Source organism: Pezoporus occidentalis, unplaced genomic scaffold, assembly GCF_034315485.1.
Source record: "Pezoporus occidentalis ecotype Australia unplaced genomic scaffold, CSIRO_AGI_Poc_V1 ctg60, whole genome shotgun sequence".
Taxonomy (NCBI): domain Eukaryota; kingdom Metazoa; phylum Chordata; class Aves; order Psittaciformes; family Psittacidae; genus Pezoporus; species Pezoporus occidentalis.
This window is the reverse complement of record NW_026915944.1, coordinates 3,055,995-3,077,881: the sequence shown is the minus strand read 5'-3', so window position 1 is coordinate 3,077,881 and position 21,887 is coordinate 3,055,995. Positions and strand designations below refer to the sequence as shown.

Below are 21,887 nucleotides of genomic sequence, written 5' to 3'. Positions count from 1 at the left end.
CATCTAATGTCTTAGATGCTTTATATAAAAAAATCCACTTTTGCTAGGCAGCAATTTCGTCATTTTTCTCACAAATGTGAAGTGCACCAGTTTCTATCTTGTCTTGGAAGAAACAAAATGGCTAAGCACATTCCCTGGATCAATACAGCAAATGGTGTATCATTACTCTGCTTGTTCCCTGACAAGAACTGGGTACTCCATCATACTGTTTTGCAGTATACATCTACCTGAAATCCTGTGCTGCTTTTCCTTTGCTTTAACCTTTCTATGTTTGCAGTCCTCAAAGTGTCAGCAGAATGAATGCAATAGGTGAGTACAGATAATAATATTTTGCTTTTGGAGTATTCTCATACCATATTTAAATACTGTAATTAGTAGCTGTAAACATAGTAATGACATGAAATTACCTTGCTTATACCAAGAGACACCATTTGTGAACTGATACCATGAATTTCTTCCCTAGGAAGCGCTTGAGACCTCTCTCTGTTACAGATTTCAATGTACTCGTTGTGGCTAAGACAGTGACGAATCTGCACAGCTACATGCTTGTCATCTTTGATGAGTACACTCTCCCACGCTTGAAAATCTTTATAAAGACCTTTAGGTAAAGAACAGCTAGTTACTGGCCTTCGTTTGCTAAAACTTGTTAAATATATACATAGATATAATCCCCTGTCCCTTTTGCAAAAGACACCAGAAATTCAGGACCATTGTGAAGCTGTCATCCACTGCTGAGAGACTTAAACCAAGTGAGGCCTCTTTATTTCCTTTGCTTTTGGAGTCTTTGCTTTCAGTGTCTGCCTAAAATTGCACTGAGTGTAACCCAGCCTTTCGTTCACCACTACCCAGCCCTTGTCACACAGAGATTTTAGGCCCGTGAACAAGGGTGCTGGTGAGGACCTGATTCTCCATCAGAAAGGGGTTTGTACAAGCCAAGAAGGTTGGAGAGCCCTTCTCTACTGGTAAAATCAGGGAGCAGCTCCTCTCTTGAAGTTTCGTGAACGAGACCAGTTTCCTGTCATCCTGCAGATCTGTCCTTTTCCTCCTCTTCCAGTTTAACTTTGATCCTCAGGATAAAACTATAATCCAGGAACCGGTGAAAAGATGGAAGGATGCCCTCAGTAACTCCCCTGTTTCCACCCCCATGAACACACATTGTCCCATGAACTTTGTTACATGAATGGTTTATTCGGTTGTTTGTTTTGGTCTTTTAGGCACGTGCAAGAGGTCCAATGCTTCATGTATCTGAGGGAGTGTGTACCTCCCAGTGCATATCAAAGAGTCCTACTCATAAAATGACCAGATGTAGTATGAAAGAAAGGTTTCCTTCTGTTGCTAGTAGTGATTTACTTTGAATAAAATAGGAGGATCATGTTTAAATGTCTGCTTAATTCATAATAGAGATTTGAACCAAGGTCTGTTGCCTCCAAAAACTATGTGCTAGCCTCAATTATTATAGCATGATCTCTCTCAATCTTTCCATGAATAAATGCTTAAATTTTCTTCAAAGTAATGAAATGTTTACTAAAGAAAAAAGGGCTAGAAAATGACTGGGATTTATTCCAGGTGAGTGTCTGAGCCACCAAAATATGAACCTTGTCTATCTAGTTCAGAGATTTTTAAACAATTTTATAGAAGATACTGTTATAATCTAACTTTGCCAGGCTCTGGGTCTGTAGGCATAATGCCTGTGCCTCTAAGTCGTTAATAGAGGTTCAAGACTGATCAATTTGATTTTCACTCTGAAAGTCTTGATATTCTTCAGAATGGCTTACGGAAGAAAAATAAAAAAATCTTGCCTGTATCACAGAATGACAATGCCAAGGTTTTATCCTTGTATAAATCTGTAATGTAAAAGATAGCAATGATAATATTGTTATATGTTGTGGATTCAAAGTTTGGCTGCAATATACTGTCTTTTGTTCAGTGCAGCTCTAATGCTTTAATTTACCTTGCTTGTAGCTACTATGTCCTTTATAAATTATTGTAAACATGAAAAGGTGGGCTATTTTTTAAGCTTAATATAACCAGTGTTACCTTATTTCAGTCTAATACAATTATGAACACACCGTAACTTGTGGATGATTAAATTGCAAATTGTGGGTGTCCACCAGGCAAATAGATATATTAAATTGGTTCACCTACATAACTCATCCTCATAGGCACTCTATATTTTCCAGGATCACACAAAGATGTGCTTGTTCTGCCTGAGACACATCCTATAGTATTTATGGTTTATCAGATGTACAGAATATCTTCTTCAAGGAGACACTCATATATCATTTGAACTTCAGTAGTTATTACATTGTTTTAATGGAAAAATGTTATAAATGAATGAGTTTTATTCTCTCTGCAACATATATATTTTTGAACATGGCTTTCTCAATGCTGTTATTTTTTGTTCTATGAGAACATGAACCTCTTGTTTATTGCTCACTGATTTGATAAAGATATCTCATTTTCTCCTTGGAGAGCTATAAGGAAAGAAGGTCAAAAAGCAGAAGCTATGTAAGCAGAGTGTAGTTTCACAGAAATGTTCTGGAATAAATGTGATACTTGTTAAAAAGCTAAAATCAAAGTAATCAAGAGTAACATTGTACTTGTTATTTTGGCATTGCAATTGAATGAGAACTATAATCTATACCGAAGTTTTTAAAAATGAGGCTTGGATTTATAGCTGTAAACGAAGTGATGCCTGGCTTAATCCACATGGAAAATACCTACAGTGGGTATGAACTTAGACTCATTAAACAAAAAAATACTAGCTCTATTAGTCTTGTAGACAAATAAGAATATCCCTAAGAAACTGATGTTTTGGTGTTAGATATAGTGGAGAGCTGCTTTCTTGTATCTCTGTGCTGAACTCTTGTACTGGTATCTTCCAAGTTACAATGCTGAGGATGCCAGGCTTCCCTTGCCGTTGGGAGGTGCTTCATTTTTATCAGTTTCCTTTTCTGTGTATCATGATATTTGTGATTCCGGACCAAGTCCTAAGAGCCCTGTATAAGGCAGTTATCCTCAGGTGTTCATGTTGTTGATGTTTTTACCTACAGAATTTTCTTCTGCATTGTGCCCGTCTTCTGGGACATGACATTTCTGACACAGAATGTCACCTTATCCATACTGCCCCAAGCCAGAAACATTGCAGGCACTGAGGAATGTTCTCTGTATGGTGGGATCTTGTGATCCATGAAGATCGTTTTTGGTGCCTACAGCAGCAGTTCTAACAGCGTAAGTAAGTAGCTAAAGAAGCCCTGAGGAATTGAAGGTGTTTGGCAAGTGTAGTGACAGAGACAGATTTATTTCTGCATGTAATTTTAAAAAGGGTTGCATAACACATCCACAGAGTACTTGTGACCTAGCAGAACCTGTGAATTGATAAATCCCGAGATTATTTGCAGATGAAACAGAGTCATTGTGGCATAGACTGGGACAGAAATAAGTCAGAGTAGACCTCGCCTTGTTTCTTTCCTGTCACAGGTTGAAAAGGTGAGGATATTTTTGATATCTTCTCCAGAGAAGTTAATATTGTCTTTATCTTTTGTTTGTCTTTCATATAATTGCACTGGATAATATTGCAAAGTCATATAAAATTAAAATTAAGTTTGAAATAGGGTTTGTTAATTGCAGTATTTAACTTTTGTGGTTATTGTTTCCTAGGAGATTAATGAAGTGAATTATTGTAACATAATTAAACTACAGTATATCTAAGCTCTTACATACCCTTGTGGTTTACTGTTATTCAAGTATCACTTGAAGGTTAATTTCACTTAGCTGGTATATATTTGACTTTGGCAGTACAGTTTATATCAAAATATGGTTTTAATTATATTTGAAAGTCATTAGGCAACAGCTCTGCCAAAATTATCACTGTAAGCTTTACTAGTGAAGATAGGGACATAATAAACAGTAAAACCAACAGACTCACATATATACACAACCTGAATAGTCACACAAAAGCAAAAGTTACCATATGCTGCCACTCAGATGCTAATGGTGTTTGCTGAAGGTTAAGCCCTCTCTTCGGATTGACAGTCTGACACATGGCAACAAATCCTTAATGTCCAGAAAACAGCATTCTTGAGCATTTAATCTAAGTTGTATTTTATTTTTAGATATTTATCAGCCAGTATTGGAACAGGAAAACTGCTCCATTACTTTCTTGGTTGTACTCACCATGGCTTTGATTGTCATAAATGATGTCCAATTGTGCATTTTTAGAATACTTCCCCTCCTTTTGTGTATATTTTAACGGTAAATACTCCACAACTTTTTTGGCTTTTCTCTGTAACTAGTTAGAAGATGATCTTTTGTGTTAAGCGCAATACTTTGTTGTTTTTTCCCATTCACTTGTATTCTCTGTGGTCACCTTTCAGTACTGTGAAATTACTTTAGGTACCTGTCCTAAAGTACTGTGTTTTAGAGTGGAGTATGTGAGCTATGAATAAGACTATAAACCTAAATGACCCACATCCTTCTGAAATTCTTTCTTCTCAGTTTTTGTTGTCTTAGAAAGTGTGCGCCATTACCAAATGTAATAATTCTGAACATACCATTTCCAAGGTCACTACTTTAGAAAGTAATTTAAACATGTCAGTTGTAATGTACCCAGGACATCCCACACTCTGCTCCGCACCCAGCAACTGGCCTGTTTCTTTGAATCTGTTTGAATTTGTTTGGTTAGTTCTCAAAAACATGCTTGCCACCTTTTCATATCAATCTGCTTTGTGGCACACTATCAAGTGCATTTCTCAGTTCCAGATAAATTATCCATTACATTGCTACTGTCCCCAGGTATGAAAAGAATTAAAGTAAATTTGTCTGTCATAACCTCCTTTTTCTAAGACATGCATTTCTCAGCCTGGTTTAAAAATCTTTTGCCTTCTACATAACTGAGTCCAGGATAAAAAGCTTGGGCTTTCTAGGTAGGTCTTGGAACCTTTTAAAATGTAATAACTGCTACTCCAGTTCTCTTATAGTCCCTTCCTTACTTACTAAGTTATCACAAATCCTGCCAAGGGCTTTACTTTTCCCCTTCCTACTTTGCTACAGATTTCTTGGTTTTAATTCGCCAAGGCCTGGAGCTTTGTCAGTGTTTAGTAGTTATAATTGCCTAATTAAGGTATCAGCTCTGGTAGACCAGAAGCCTTTCTCCACTGTTTCCAGTTTTCAGGAGTATATTCACTACGTCTGTCAGATTCTTTCTTTCTTCCTTTGTGTATTCATTACAACCTGTCTATGAAGATATGAGTAATCTGTCTATTTTTAAAATTGCTTCGCTTGAAGATATTTGCCTCTTTCATTCCTGTCAGAGTACAAGTGGACGAACAAACTCTCCCCCCCCCTCCCCCTTCCCGAAACATACACAAAAATTGTTATTACCTTGAAACAGTGGAAAGCTCAGTCTTTTTCTTTGCTTTTCCAGGAAAAATATGAACTGTGTAATAACGGCAGTGGTATACTATGATGAAACTATACAGCTGGGGACTGAGTGAAACCTGTGGCACTGAGAAGGGGGAGAGATAATTTATGTTAGTTGGCAATAAATTAAGTCAAATTTTCTGCAAGATGAGTGTGTTTTGACTGCAACGGTAACTGGTGAATGACTTCCCTGGCTTTATTTTGACCCATAAGTTTTCTTGCTCTTGTTCTCCCTGTTTTCTCCCCGGTACCGCAGAGGCTTGACTGAGGAGCTGGGTGGGTACTTGGCTGCCAGCTGCACCACAGTTATTCATCTCAAAGTGTGATAGCCAAAATGTTTTGGGTATACCTTGTGGACTACATATTGCTTAGCTTACAATTCGTATGGGAAGTTGCAGTTCTTTTTTATCAAATTCATACATAGCTAAGCTACTCAGTTTTTTGAAATGTGTTCCTTATCCAGTACCAGGTATCTGTCGCTTTGTTAAAAAGGGAACTGGCTAATATGCATGTTTCCAGGGGCACCCATGCAGGGAAATGTAGTTTTAGAGATTTCATGTGTCAAAAGCATGGTCAGCCATTTAAAATGTTGCCAGGAATATACTGCATTTGCATAGCATCTCCTGTTCTTGAATATTGCAGAATTTTGCAATTGACTGCACAAAATGAGCTAAACTGTTATTATAAAAACTGTTCTAACCTGAGCTGTTTCAGTTCAGGATGGGGTTAGTCCTTTTGAGTTTTTTTAGAGTGTACTAGAGGATTAAAACAGTTTTCTTCCTACAGAGGTTAGAAAGAACAGTTCCTCAGTGGGCATGATATTGTGTTATTAAGCATTAGGGGGTGTGTTTCCAAAATGCAGTTCTTGCAGAGTTCCCTGAAAACATCTGACAGGCAGAGCAGGAGCAGGATAGTGAGCTGCTGATCTGCTCCACTGTGACTTTTTTTCTGTATCTGTAAACCTTATATTGGGCTGCAGTTTAGCTTGAAATCTATTTCTGTAAATACCATAATGTTTACTTTCAGAGAGGATGGTTAAAATCCTGTATAGGATTTGTACTCTTCTTTTGCCTGTTTTGCCATCTGGGTCCCTTATACAGATGCCTGTACATTTCCTCTGTAGAAAAAATAAATATCATTGGGTCGTATGTCATTTCATACATAAGACTTTGGTCTGTGACACTGTGCCACCTCCCAGATTAAACTGATGGTGGTAAATTGTGGCAAAATGAGCTTTACATAACTTAGCCTTGGTAATTGTCCCGGTACTCTGTTAACAGTCTCTATCACGTACACTGGCTTTATGAAGTAGCGTAGTGGATCAGGGAGAGCACCATGCAGATAGTTCTGGAATCAGGGCTTTCAATGTGAAAGATGCTGTAGGGCTGGAAGGCAAGAACAGTAGCTAACTGGATGGATAAGTACAGCAGAGCCACTTTTCAGACACTGCCTCTTCAATTCCCTTTCAGGTTTCTCAAAATGTAGCTGCTAAGCAGTGTAAGTGGATGCAGCATCTCTGTTTTTCAATGCCACAATAGTTAATGATAGTACCTGTAAATGTTTCAAAGGAAAAATGCTTATATAGATAACGTAAGAAACACTTAAAATACTGGCCTTTAAAAATATTCTAAAGCAACCATTACCTTTTGAAGAAATACGTCTTGTCCCTTAGAACAAAAAATAATACCCTGGTCTCATCGGACACAGATAATTTTCCTTTTTTTCTCCACTTTTTAGATAATCAACATTCCTGTTTGCTGTTTATCTGCTCCTTAACTTTTAACAAGTAATTCTACTTATAATTGCAACTCTTTATGATTTTGTAAAAATTGGCACCTGCTGTGTGTAGGATAATAGCACAATTCAACATGCACTGTAGGAAGAACTGATTTTCAGCTCATTTTATCTGGAAATGACTGAATAATAAGTGAAGCTGCCCTCCTCTTAAAATTCAGAATTATTGTGTGTGTGTATAAATGGGAGTAGAGATTGTTTTACTTGTGTAACAAGAAGAAAACCCAAACCAGATGTGATTTTCTTTGTTGTGAATGCAGAGAAAGTACTACCAAAAATTAATTAGAGGGATTAAAAAATAGGAAGGGGGGATTGTTTTATTGATTTAATCTATTATGTCAGTTGGTCAGAATGAAGTTGGGGTATATTTGAGCAAATATAAGTGATATCTTTTTACCTATGATGAAATTTGCCCTTTGGAGGAAAGAAATAAAATATATGGCAGTTATTCATCTAGTTAGCAAATGAATATTGCTTTGGTAATTTTGTATGCACGCAGCACATCATACTTCCTTCTTCCTAAACCAAAGGCTAGATCCCAAGTTTCTTCATCTAACATTTAGCAAGGCTCTTGGAGGCCAGGAGCAGAAAAGGTAGCAGTTATTTCCCTAGTTCCTGAGGTTGAGGTCTGTGGTGGGCTGATGAATAGACTCTGTTAAACCCCTCTTCTGTGTTACCACTGTAAATTTAGGGTTTAGAATAGGAGCACGGGCAGGGTAAGGCTGTCCTCTTTATCCAACAAAATTTTGTCATCCCTTGTGGGGGACCTGGTGGAGACATAGACTTGCAAACTGCAGTTCACTGATGAAAGCAGTTGGAGAGAACAGATAGGGGGGATCCTCTGCCTTCCTTTCCCTCTTTTTTTCAAAGAGCAAAGGAAGGCTGTTCTCTCCAATTTTTTTTTGTGTAGCAATTTGAGAACCCAGAATTGTGTCCAATAGCTGGAGCACAGCCTCAGCAAGCAGCTTAGCCTGAGGAAAAGGGATTTCCTTACCCAGGTTGCTTCAGGACTGTTTTACAGATGCTTGTGGGTGATTAGCTGGAATCCTTCCTTAAACTAGAGGAATTGACAGTCTGCTGTATATGTGTAGCACTGTAGCAAGCTTAGCATGCACTACAGAAAAGAAAAAACTTGCTGTACTGCAGTTTGCAGCCCCATTGCAAGGTCTTGCATTGCCAAGGAGTGCTCAGGAGGGAGACAACAAGGGAACAGAGATTTCCCAGTAAGTGTTAAAATGAACAAAATCACAGCTACTTTAGTTGTTGCATATTTACTGTTTATCTGCTTGAGACCCAGGCAAATTAGCAGCAGCCATTTCGTTTTTGTTTCTTGCAGATTATTCTCCTGTGACTTTTAATTAAAACTTCCCTTAGGCACAGAGGAACCATTGGTGATTTTTTTTTTTCCTGGACTGTCTCAGCCTTAATTACCTTTTAGGATTTGAAATAAGCTGTATGATTCCACCGGATCTTGTTTACTACAGAAGGAAGTGGCAGTAGGATCAGCAGGGATATTTAATGTAAAATCAAAATTTCAAATAAAGTGTTTTTTAAATGCAGTCAAGTAAATGTTCCCTTCCCCCTCCTGAAAAACTCTATCGCCAGGTTTAATAGTGTTTCATGTATTTTGAACTGAATAACTTGTGTTGAAGCTCCCATTCCTGTACTATTCAGTTTTTACTGGAAGTATGATTACATTGGAATGAGACTTCATTAGAGCAATAAGATATTGGATGGGCAGCAGACCACGGTGAATTTCTGAGCAGTTTGCATAAATGTTTTTCCAACCATAACAGCAGCTTCGGAACTTGAGCGAAAGGGCTAACCTGTCAGATTGTAATTTCTGTTCATTGTTGCCTGAAACACCTTGTTTGCCACAGAATCAGGTTTGATTCATGTTTACCTCCAAATAAATTTGATATAAAAAGAGCCTAAATGGGTGTAACATCACTCCCACTGGAGGGAGGGAAGGTTTTTAGCCACTAATAGCTATGCACATAGGTCATAATATATCAGTGCATATTTTAGACATCCTGATGCCAACGGAAATTGTTGCCAATGTTAGCTAATGCGATAAGTTTCCCAGGGCACACCAGCAGGGGAGCAGGCATACAGTTTGGATGGAATGCATAGTACAAGGTGAATAAGATAGTCCTAGTTACTTTCTGTTGTTGACTAGAGTCATGCTAGCAGGTCTTTTAAAAATAATCAGATTGCAGTAGGCCTTAGAATAGGGATAAATGTGTAATGCTCAGAAGAAGAAACATTTTTGAAAGTCATCTTTCAACTGAGGAGAACCCTCTATGTCATCCATAGCAATGAGTTCCTTTGCGTATGGTGCTTTTCTGCAGTTGGATGCGTACAGCTGGAGAGCCAGATCACAGTCAAAGTATATTTTATTTATCTTTTCAGTACATAAATATGTACACACACTGAAATTGTTCCAATACATAACTACATATATGTATTTCAGATGGCACAATCCAGGCTTATCCCAGCTCATCAGTATGTACAATGCAGTTGAAGATGTACTTTCTCATTTTGCTTCTCTGCATAGAACTGAAGAAGTCTGAGGGGAATAAATTTTTCCAGTACCTTACTGAATTAATAATATTTTTATAGCTATTGTTATCAGATGATAATATTACTGTTGCTTTCAGTCTAGTTCTTTGGTTTTTTAAATATCATTGACTGTCTGGCTCTGACTAACAGGAAATACGGTTAAAAAAATTAGTTTTCCAACTTATTTCTGAGCAGAATGTATTTTTCCCAAATCCCCAAGTAACCAAGGCTCAGATAGGTCTTGCTTTCCAGATATTTTAGCCATTGGTGAACTGCATAGGCAAATCATACTTCTGTACTCAAAAATGGACTTGAAGTATCTTTTCCTGCCTCTATATACTGGCTATTTCTCTAAACAAATTGTCTTTCTGCAGGTGAATATTCTGTGCATTTGATTTAGAGTCTGCATATAGGCTGTATGCATGAGAACTATTTAGTGTTAAGAAAAAGATAAAGAAGAGAAAGAATGGAAGAAGTCCTTCTGAAACAAATGGTAAAAAGTGGTGTGTTCCTGTTTACCCTTTCTGACAACATAAGCAGCCAAGGACATTCATTAAAAGAAAGGCTGTAATTAATTAAGATGTGTTACATCTTAGAAGACTAAGGACAATAAAATAGTAATATTCACAAACATTTGACATTTATGGGGATAATATAAAATATCAACAGATACATGACAGAGTTACTTTTTAGAAGAGACTCTTGCTTAACCTTGTGTAACAGCTATCAGGAAGAAAAGACATCCTCTACGGACAACCTACTCCATAAGAATTCAGTGGGAATCAGGCAGTTAAGTAACTTACAAAACATTCTGAAATGAGAACTCTCATTGTATTCTATATGGAAAATACAATTGTCTTAAACAGTTTCTTATACTGTGATTAATGAACTGCTTAAATTCATGTAGATGATCTCTGCATTTGAATAAAGAATCACTGGATTTCAAAGAATTAGATATCAACTCAGATCTGACCAGTACTGTTCCCTCTGTCCCTTTGCTTTTTTGCTGGTGTGCGCATATCTCACTAGACATTTTGATAAGAAAACCTGTGCATTAGGCTTCTGTGATTATCCACAAGACACGATGTACTGTGATTCTCATGATATTGTACTCATGCCATAGGCATGTTCATCATAAATTTCTGTATACCCTGCAGAAAAGCTTGAAGAGTAGGGTTACATTTTTTTTTTTTTTTTCATTACATTGCTGGTTGCTTAAAGGAAAAGTATCACATGAGAATCACATTTCTGTCAGAAAATCTTGGACTTGCTATTTCTACAAATAGCCATAAGATAAATGAAAATGAAAGGAGCTGGTCAGTGCAGAAAGGCTTTTTCTTCCTATTTTTTCTTCATTTTGGTTAGGCTGCGCACCTGGTGGTACTTTCTGTAGCATTTTTCTCTATTAAAGGAGAAACTCACAGGAAAAGCTTTTAAGAATATCCACAGGTGAACAGATTGAAAACCTTGTGTCTTTCTATACTGCTGTTTCAAGGGATTTTAGGACAGAATTTTCTAACTACCTGTTCTTTGATGAATGAAGATAAATGGTTGACCATTTGGAAGAGTTTATGCTTAAAAGTTCTAACAGGAGCTGTGGGCCATCTTGAAAACCTGTGCTGTAATAATTTGAAGGAATCAGTGCCAGAATATTGATGTGCTTGAAAGCAGTATATTTCACTTTGAATATTTTGAACTTGCACTCAGTACCTAAGGTAGCATGCCTGAAGCAAGATGATCCTGTTACCATGGTTTCCGGCTGAGATTTGGGTTACTGTGATGTCAGCCTTTACTTCTTGCCGTGTGGGAAAGTATGATGTGACCTGGGCAAGGTCATGTAGATTTAAATCCTCAAAGAGGCTAAGCTGGAGCAACAAAAATTAGTCACTGCAGTGGAGGTCTTTTATGCATCTGCTGCCCGAAGGAGAGACTCAAGTCCTGTGTGTGCTTTCTTATAATATAGTGGCCTTTCGATTCCTGTCTAGAGAAGTTAGTGCTCCTGTCTGAGAAACAGGGCTTTGCAGTTTATTGCAAGTCACAGCCCTTTATTGTCCCACTTTTGCTAGTATCTAGGTACAAGGAGTCGCATTCCTCTTTACAAAAGCTGTGGTGATTATATCCTCTCCTGGAGATGGGCATTAAAACTGATGTCTTTCATTTAATTTGAAATGGGATGCTCACAGGGAGATCAAATTTTATTGAGTAGCTCAGTAACATTTTTGAGGATGTGCATGAAGAGGCTCAGTATTTGTGTTCTTACTGAGAACTCCATGTGTGGCTGTAAGAGAGTGATAGAGGCCCCAGGAGCACCTTTGATTTAAAGAAGAGACACAGCTGAAATGGGCCAGGTGGTGGGAGAGTGAAAGCCACCCCTGTGGGGTTTCCTGTTCACAGAGAGGAATGCTGGAGCTGCAGTCCCTGTTCCAAAGGCTGTGTGCAGATTTTATACCCAAGAGTTGACAGGATGAATATGTAAGCAGTCTTTTCAGCAAGAGCTATTATCATAAAGATTGAAATGTTTTGACATTGTTGTGGTTTAACGTCAGCCAGTAACACAGCCCCACACAGCCACTCACTGTTCCCACTGGTGAGATGGGGGAGAGAACTGGAAAAGTGAGAGAACCCATGGGTCAAGACAAAGGCAGTTTAACAGGTAAAGTGGAAGCCATGCACACAAGCAAAGCAAACCAAGGGATTCATTCACCACTTCCTGTGGGCTGGCAGGTGTTCAGCCATCCACAGGACAGCAGGTCTCCAGCATGTCCCCCACTTCCTCCTTCTTCCCCTAGCTTCACATGCTGAGCATGACATCATACAGCATGGGATACCCCTCTGGTCAGTTGGGGTCAGCTGGTCCCAGCTGTGTCCCCTCCCAAATCCTTGTGCCTTGCAACCTCCTCGCTGGTGGGGTGAGGTGAGGAGCAAGAAAAGGCCTTGACTCTGTAAGCCCTGCTCAGCAAGAACTGAAACATCCTAGTGGTATTAGTGTTTACAGCACAAATCCAAAACACAGCCCCTTACCGACTACTGGGAAGGAAATCAACTCTCTCCCAGCTAAAAGCAGCACAAGGCTTTGTTTTATAGAAGCTTGTGTCTTGATGAGGCTCTGAGCAGTTTAAAGTGCTGGCACACTAGAGTGCTGGGGTCTGGCTGAAGGGCTCAAAATGGGAACAGGTATCACAGTTGCCAGGATTAGGTCATGGTGAGTCCGAAAATCCCTCTGAAGATTTTCTGTGGGAAAGCAGTGACGCACTAAGGGAACCTAGATTGTGCATGTCGTGGTTTAAACCCAGCCAGGTAACTCGTTCACTCACTCCCCTCCTTCTTTTCCTCCCCCTACTCCCGGAGGGACGGAGAGGAGAATTGAAAAGAATGCAACTCCCCCGGGCTGAGATAAGAACAGCTTAGCAACTAAGGTATAACACAAATCACTGCTGCCAACACCAATAATAACAATGATAAAGGAAATAACAAGGGGAGAGAATACAATACCTCAGCACCAGCCGACTGATAACTCGCCCCCCCAGCCTGACCAAGCACCGGTACCTCCTCCAACCCCTCAGTCAACTAGCCCTTCCAGGTAACTCTCAGTTACATCCTGGGCATGATGTGCTGTGGTATGGAATACTTCTTTGGTCAGTTTGGGTCAGGTGTCCTGTCCCTGCTTCCTCCCAGCTTCCCTTCCTCCCTGGCAGAACATGAGGCTCACAAAGTCCTTGGCCAGACCAAAACATCAGTGTTATCAGCTCTGTTCCCAGGCCAAAAGTCAAAATACAACACTGCACCAGCTACCAAGAAGGAGAAAAATGACTGCTACTGCTGAACTCAAGACGGTGGATCAAAACAGGAGGTTTTGAGATAGGCTTGAGATAGAGCACAATGTGTTCAGCAACAAAAAAATAACCAACCCCACACCTGATGCACAACTGTTTTCCAGGCCCAGAGAATCTTGAAGCAAAAATTTAGATGTTAACAGCTTTTTTCATAATTTGGTTAAAATTATTCTAAATACATAATTATATAATTAGTTGTTTTTTTTTTTAAATCATATTTATTTTTGGCTTTTTCGTTTTTTTTTTTTATTTAGGTAGGGCTTTTAAGTTTGCAATGTCAATTGCATATGTCAATTCAATTTAAGTCTTATTCCAGGTTCTTTAATCTTATTGCAGTTTTTGCCTTTTGAGTTTTGATTTTGGTTTTATGTCTGTAATCTAGAAATACACTTACATCAGAGGGCTGCTACAATGATATCGCAGGATTTTGATGCTATGGTAATAGATGCAGACTTAGTATCAGATCTCTTGATTGCACCCTGTGTAGTGCCAATTTATCTATTTCATCACAGTGAAGCAGCTCTTCCCTCCTGAGTGTGAGGTTCTAAGTGTTATTCCAAAGTAATAACGTTATCTCTCCAGCTTATACCTGGAGGGGAATTATGTGAAGTGGCAGTGTAGTATAATTATTTCAGTGACAGCTGTAGCCCTGCCAAGAAGTATTTTACACATGTGAACACATACAATCAAATATACACAACAGTGATTTTAATTATTATAAATCAATCTGAATGGTATTTTGAAATGCATTAAGTACTTCACTCCTGAATGAAATTATATTGCTTGGAAGGCAACAAATTTTTAATATTTCTGGTTACTATTGCTTGTAAAAAACAAAAGTCTCATTTTGTTTTCTTGCAGACACGTGCTTTTCTTTCTCCCCAGTTTTCTCATGGCTCTTAGGCCATATGTATCCTTTGGGCTTGTCCTGGGTATTACTTTTCAAAGTAGGGAAAGGAGATTCAAGAATCAAGGCAATTGCAGAGTTAAGAGTAGACTGCTCCTTCATGCTTTGGTTCTCAGTAATAAAGTAGGCGAAGGTATCAGCTTGCGTAGTATTGATTGTATTCTTACTCAAGAAGAGGATATTTGTAGGAGTCTTGCCTTCATACTTCATAAAATGTCAATTTTAGTTTGTTGTTGTTTTTTTTTCTTTCCAGTAAAGTTTGAAAAGTTAAAGGCAAACTTTAGGAATGTCAGTGAAGGATTGGTGCTTAACTTTGGGTGGATTAACTTACAGTAACACACAGCAAACTCAGAAAAGTACACTGCTGACTGTGAAGACAGACCTGAAAACTGGTGTCTTGGTACTTAAGTAAAAGATTTTGTAATAATTTTGATCATTAAGATGTACTGGCACAAAACCAATCGGATTCCTGCTAGGAGGGATCTTAAATGTGCCAGTAATTTATGCAAGTTGACCTCCAGCTCCCTCTTGTGTAAGGAAGTCAAGGGGCACCATCTGTAGCTTGTCTTTGAAGCTCATATGGTTCATGAATACCTTAGTATTGAATACCAACCTTTAATTTATGTAAGAAAAATAGAAACTTGAAATGCCCACACTTTTAAATTAAATATTTCGGGCTTGTTTAGTTTTATGACAGTTAAACATACAAGCAACCTCTTGCTCATTTTCAGATAAACACTTAGGCATATGATTAAACTACTGTAAATATCAGCCTAAAGTGTACTACAAATATGTTTCCTGGGTAAGATGTGTTTAAATGTGTACTGCTGTACTAGCAATAATTTTGAAAGGACCCTATTCTAAACAAAGCTGACTTTATTATCCTGAGTTTTGAGGTTTTAGATTGTGATTCAATCACATTGCTAGAGGGATTTGGGGTTTTTTTAGATAGCTTAAATGTAGCTTACATATCATCTCTGTTTTCACACAAGGGAATGCATTGTACTTCCTTCAGTTCATTATCACACAGGACTTTGCACAAGCACTGCATAACTCGGGGAATCACCAGAGAAGTGGAAAGGATATCATGATATAATGTTCCATCAGCTGGTAGGTCAACTCCTGAGGTCACTAGTGTCAGAAAGAGCTCATGATCATTCCTTGTATATTCACTTGGATGAGGGCCATTCGTTGGGGCTCAGCTGGCTACCACACTTAACCAGATTTGAACATCAACATGTGAATTGAAGAAGCTCAAAAATGTTAATAACTCTAAAGAATGAAGTTATTAACTAACCTCTGATTAAGGGAAAAAAGAAACTTTTTCAATAATTTGGCTTAAGCAGTAAAAGCCTACCAAAGCAGCTACCAGAAACTGTCAGAACCTATGATCAGATGGGTTGTTCTTCTGGTAAGAGCCGATTATGAGAGGGGCGCTGTGGCCCCTTACTCGCATCCAAGATAGGGCATTTGCTCCCAGACCTGGTACAGAAACCCATCTGTGTGGGTCTGCAGACTCAAATTTGAGTAGTGCTTTGTGTATGTATTGCAGTGGGTAAATTTGAGATGCATATGTACAATAATTGCAAACATTTTAGTTTGCTGGTATGAAATGATAACTAAAACTTGAAGGTCTTAGTTTTGTCTAATTGCATTTTAGATTGTCTTTTATCTTTGATACCAGTTTTACCATGTAGTACTGTACAGTGAGTAGGTACTGTAGACCTGCCAGAAACATCTCCACACTTTAAAAAATGATAAATGATATTTCAGTGTGTTCCGTTGGGGCTGGCTGTAACTCTCTGACTGGCAGCTGTAAGTGCTTTAAGTAGACCTACTGTGTGGTTTCAGTCATACCTCTCTTCTTTTACTGCCTTTTTTTTTTTTAATAATTGATTTTTCCCCCTACTTTTTCCTCTAAAAAATGTGTTAGTATAGGAAATAACTTAGAATATCTTACACATAAGAAAAGATTACCTGACTTACTGTGATGAACTAACATTTCATGTCACTACTGGTAGGTTGACAAGCGTATTTGTGGCAGCATGTATCCCCAGTAGTATGAAAACCAAAACTGTCTGCGTCTGAATCTTTTACTCTGAGGACCTTTAATCCTGTCACAAATTGGAAAGGGGCCTTCCTGTAACTGGAAGTCATGCCCTCTGGCACAGGGGAATTGCAGCCCGTGTGGTGGTGCTCCTTAGTGCTGAGATGTTACCTTGTAGTCCTGTTTCTTTGCAGAGTGGATTGCATTTAGACAGCTGCAGCCCCCCCTGCTTTCAAGACTTCCCATTTTGTAAATTTTCTCAACATGTTTACTGTGTTTTCCTTGTGCATTTACATTTGGCTGATAATTTCTACGTCCATTCCTGTAGCCTTCTTATGGACTTAGCATGTGTCTTGTCAGTACTCAGAATCTTTTGGAACCTCTCAGGACTTGGAGGGTGGTAATATTGGTATTCCCTTTCAGCATGGGGCTACTTGTTCATTTTTTTTCTATGCTATTTTTGCTTTAGTCTTACCTCTTACAGCTTGTCAGAAGTTTCTTTGAGTTTCTTTATTCATGCATTTCCTCTGTATCAGGTACAACTACTTGTCACCAGGTTGATGGATATATCATGACCGTACTAGCATAGTATATGTGTTAGGAACTTAGGAAATAGTGTTGTGTATTTTTTATTTTTTTCCCAGTTCTTTCCTGAGGAAATGTGCAGAGCTGAGAACTCTGGACCCGAAATGCTTCATCTATCTTTGTGTGTCTTGTGGAAAGGAGTACTTGAAATTTTTTCTGTTTTGACTTCGTGGTGTCTCTGACTTCTAACCAAAGGGCATTCTAGTTTGTGAACAAAACTGCAAATAGCACTTATTGTGGTCATGTGCTTTGGTCATGTGCCCTCCAAAAAATTTGATACTCAAAGTGCCACTTCTTAATTTCTATTTCTGCTGCTTAGGAATTTGTATTTCAGACACTGCTGAAGGCAGTGTCTATGTATAGCTGTCATCACACACTCTGGAAATGGCAAAATTTCATACTGGGAGTACATTTTAAGAAAACAATAACAAAAAATCACAAATCAGTGGGAGCACTATTTAGTTCAGTATAATAGATGAATAACACTGTGGATAATTTTAACACTTCTATATTTAGGGAAACAAGGCCTTATAGTATGTTGGTAACAACAAAACTTGATCAGTGTGAAGTACCAGATGGTGTTCTATAAATGCAGATCTTAGGGCAAGCATCCGAAGAACTCTTATGCAATGTGAGTGCCAGAGAAATTATAACAACTGCCATCAAATGGGTCACTTTATAATCAATTTTGAGTCTGTAGCATAACTGATGAGAAAGAAAATGTCCTTTTGTTAATCAGATTGATAAGGAAAGCTGGTTTATCTTGGGGCTTTACCTGGAAATATTTCCCAAAATGAAGATATAGATCCTCCTTGTTGACTCTTTGTAGCTGAAGTCTTCATAGGTACTTACTGATTTGTCACTCCACAAGGCTATAATGGTGTGTGCAGCCTTAAGACTTTACAGCTCAAAGCTTTATTTTGTGCTTTCACTGTTTTTGGCAAAATAAATGCTCGAGCATGAGGCAGTTGCAAACTAATCCTGCAGAACGAGCTGGTGTCGACAAAACTGCAAGACATGTATCTGTGTCAGTCCCATGGTTTTCTAGAAGTTTAGCAGTCAGTGTCATTTAAGGATTTAACTTACTGAAAGCTGTGAATAGTTTTCCTTTTTTAAGCTTAATGCTGTCTGCATGTCCTTTCTTTAATTTGCACAAGCAGTTGTTTCAGGAAATTGGTCTAGCTAAACTGACACCTGCTTATTCATAGAGAACAAGAGTCTTTGTTCCCCCTGGAATCCTGCCAAGAGTTTCAAATTATTAACAGCACAGAAGAATTGCTTTCACAAATCTACTAGCTTCCTTTTCTCGAGGAAATGTGCAGCATGATGACTTGACCCTTGTCCTTCGTGAAGCACAGGTCAGTGTGGCACAGGAAGTAAAGCTTGCCAAATGTGGGCCTGTGCAGAATGCACCTGTCAAAACTGAGAGAAACTGGGAATTCAGGGGAAGACTGAATCAAAGCCCATTTCTGGTCTTCTCTTCACGCAAATCTGCGGTCAGTCCCTTCTTTAGTCCTTGTAGTAAATGTGCTGGTGAATGCTTCATTGCAGCCGACTACAAGAGTATTGTAGCAACTCTCACTTTTAACACTCAATTTAGAGACCAATTTTTATATTTTTAAATCCTTTGCTTAGCACAGGAGAGGAAACCTAATTACCTTCTACTTAAAATTTCTTTGTTTAACATTTTATCATGTGTTCATAATGTTTGGGAATATCTGAGCATTCTTGATGTGAAAATCTTTTTAAAGGTAAATTGTTAGAAAAATTCCTAGCAGCTGAATGAGAAGATATGTAGATTTCAACAACAACTCAAGATGTGCAGAGTCCTACACACCTGTTCTTAGGTTTGCCAACTAGGATGTTAGAAAAAATATAATCACCTCTGAATGCAGATAAATAAAAAATCAGAAATGTCCCCTATGTGTGTTCTATGTAGACCACCCGTTTGAACTTTCTCCCCGGGTGCTTGAGTTATTGTCATAAAGCAGTTGAGATCCGTATCATACAACTTATCTAAGCCCTTTCCTTTCCCCCCCTTTTGTTTTTTGAGAACAGTTGTTGAAGTGCAATAAATCAGTCATGTTCCGTTATTTGACTATTCAGTTGTAATGGTTTTGGCTGGGATGGAGTTAATTTTCTTCATAGCAGCTGTGTGCTGATTTGTTTTGAAGTAGTTACCAAAGTGTTGATAGCACCGGGATGTTTTAGTTATTGTTGTGCAGTCCTTACAGAGTCAAGGCTTTTTATGCTCCTCACCCCACCCACCAGCAAGGAGGCTAGGGGTGCACAAGAAGCTGGGTGCGGACGTGGCCAGGACAGCTGATCCCAACTGACCCAAGGATGTTCCAGACCATATGACATTATGCTCAGCAGGCAGTAAGAGAGGAAGGGGAATGTTTGGAATTGTGGTGTCTGTCTTCCCAAGTAACTGCTACATACAGCAAAACCCTGCTTTCCTGGAAATGGCAAAACATATGCCTGCTGTTGGGAAGTAGTAGAATGAATTCCTTGGTTTGCTTTGCTTGTGTGTGCCACTTTGCTTCACTTATTAAACTGTCTTTATCTCAAGCCACAAGATTTTCTCACTTTTGCCTGTCTGATTCTCCCCCATCCCATGACAGGGGACTGAACAAGCAGTTGGGTGGTGCTGAGCTCTCTGCTGGGCTTCGTCTACAACCACAGTTTGTTTAAAAGCCGTAGCAAAAACTTCAGCTTGCTGCTTTATGTCAAGATAAGATGTAGCAGCTCGGTTCATGACAGCAGGTGGTTCAAATACATCACTATAATGACTGTCCTGTCTAAACTGACTGTTGCTTTGTGCCACACATAAACATAGATTGCAGCAATTTATTGGCTTAGAATTGCAGGAAAAACTCCCTGTTTACTCATTTGACAGTGGTGCTGATATTCTTTTGTCTGGGATCTCATGTACTTTGCGTAAACCCACAGTTCCCATCTGTTGTTATTTATGGCAAAACTTTATAGTAGCTTAAACAGATTTTGTCTCTCTTCCCATTTTGGGGGATTCTTTTTTTGTGGTGTGCTCTTCCTTTTATTCTGTTTTTTTTAAATATATATTTTTTTATTTTTTTACTGTCATGGAATGAAAGACCTTTTTCATCACTCCCAAATGGCTGTACCTCATAGAAAGCTGAAAGCTTTCTTGATGACATGCAGTTAAAAAAGAAATTAATTAGCTTTCATGTTGTATTAAAATACCTTTGTGCATATAAGGATGTGGTTTATACCTCATCCATTACTGTGACAAAGATATTTCCATCTCCCTCCCCATGTCTGTTTCATCTTGCTTGACCGAGACCCTTGTGGTCTTTCATGTGAAGTGTGTGTGTGTGGAAATAATACATCCAAGAAAGCAAAATGCAATCAAAGTGTGAACAAAATGAAATAATTAGGTTACTGAAAAATGAAAATAATCCTGTATTAATCATCTTGTCTCCTCTTTCGTCTACATCTTGTAGAGAGAATAGCAAGGCCACAATTGTGGTATTGTATCATTTTATATTTGCATGAATTTTCTTCAAGCCCAGGGAGGGGTTTTCCAAAGATCATGCAGTCTTGGCTTAGAATTTTTATGCATGAAGGAAGACTCTACTTTAAGGATAAGATACTGTGTTTGAAATATTCATGCGATAACTTTGTGAGAGAAGTTCATCTCTCAGCATGGAAATGATGCCTTCTTAGAGTGAAAGTTGATATATGCTATCCGTGGTGTGTTAATAAAACATTTCATATGCCCAGATATCTGTTTCTATTAACCTGCCATAAGAATGTCGGTATCTACTACTGATAAAATGAAACTTAAGTTATTAATAACTTTAGTTGTATCCTTTTAATGAAAAAGAGAAAATTACACTAAAAAGCAGAATGGAGGGAAATGTTTGGTTCTAAAATGTAGCAAATGGGTTCTTATAGCAGTATACCAATTAACATTTTGATCTCTGTCAGGAAAATGTTTTTCCAAGTTGGCATTTTTAAAAGACAAAAGGCTCTAAGCTGTGGAGAAAAAAAAAAAAAAAAGAAGAGGAAAAAAAAAAAAAGAAAAGAAAAAAGATAATAGCCAAAGACAAGAATTCAATAAAGTAAGGAAAAAAAACCCATCTAACCCCAAACCACAACAAAGCTGATGCGGCCAGGTGTTTGCACTGTATTGCAATGACTGACTCTGTAAGCTGCATTCACATCCCCTGCTGTGTTCAGAGGTGGCTGATGGAAGCAGGGAGGCCATAGCTGTTTGCTGAGAGATGAGCACCAAAAAGCAAAGCAGTAGATAAATGGTGAATCTTTCTTTTGGATTTTTCCAATAGCCATTACCCAGAGAAAGTGTGTAAGTTACTATGTTAATTTTTGTATTATGTTAATATTCACAGTATGCCATGAGTATTAATTATAATGGTCAAGACAAGGAAACATACAATGTAAAAAGTTTACCAAATGGAAATTTCTTAGTTGCATAGGAGTTCTGAAGAGGTGATATGATTGCCTGCTTTATCCTGCAAGGGATGGAAAAGAATTAAGAGGCAAAGAGATTGTGATTGATGTGGAAAATGAGTACATAGTGGTTTATGTGTACTGTGCTCTTTCTGTTGCAATGAGGTCGCAGAAAGCATATGGTACCAGATGCCAGTAAGAGAATCAAGATTATGTAGTGTAAATAACAGTAATTTGAACTCAGTATCTGCAGAAGTTTTTCAGTAAGTCCACAACTTTTACCGGA

At 38.4% G+C, this 21,887-nt stretch overlaps 1 protein-coding gene and 1 long non-coding RNA gene across 14 annotated transcripts in view; both read left to right on the top strand.

The window, feature by feature from the left end:
• LOC134174458 (uncharacterized) overlaps positions 1-10,352 on the top strand; it is a 132,926-nt gene extending 122,574 nt beyond the window's left edge. Inside the window, exon 3 of the long non-coding RNA XR_009968660.1 lies at positions 10,152-10,352. This is a non-coding gene — a long non-coding RNA (uncharacterized LOC134174458). The remainder of the gene's footprint in view (positions 1-10,151) is intronic.
• RBFOX1 (RNA binding fox-1 homolog 1) overlaps positions 1-21,887 on the top strand; it is a 1,275,045-nt gene that overhangs the window by 195,041 nt on the left and 1,058,117 nt on the right. The gene's annotated exons all lie outside the window — the stretch shown is intronic.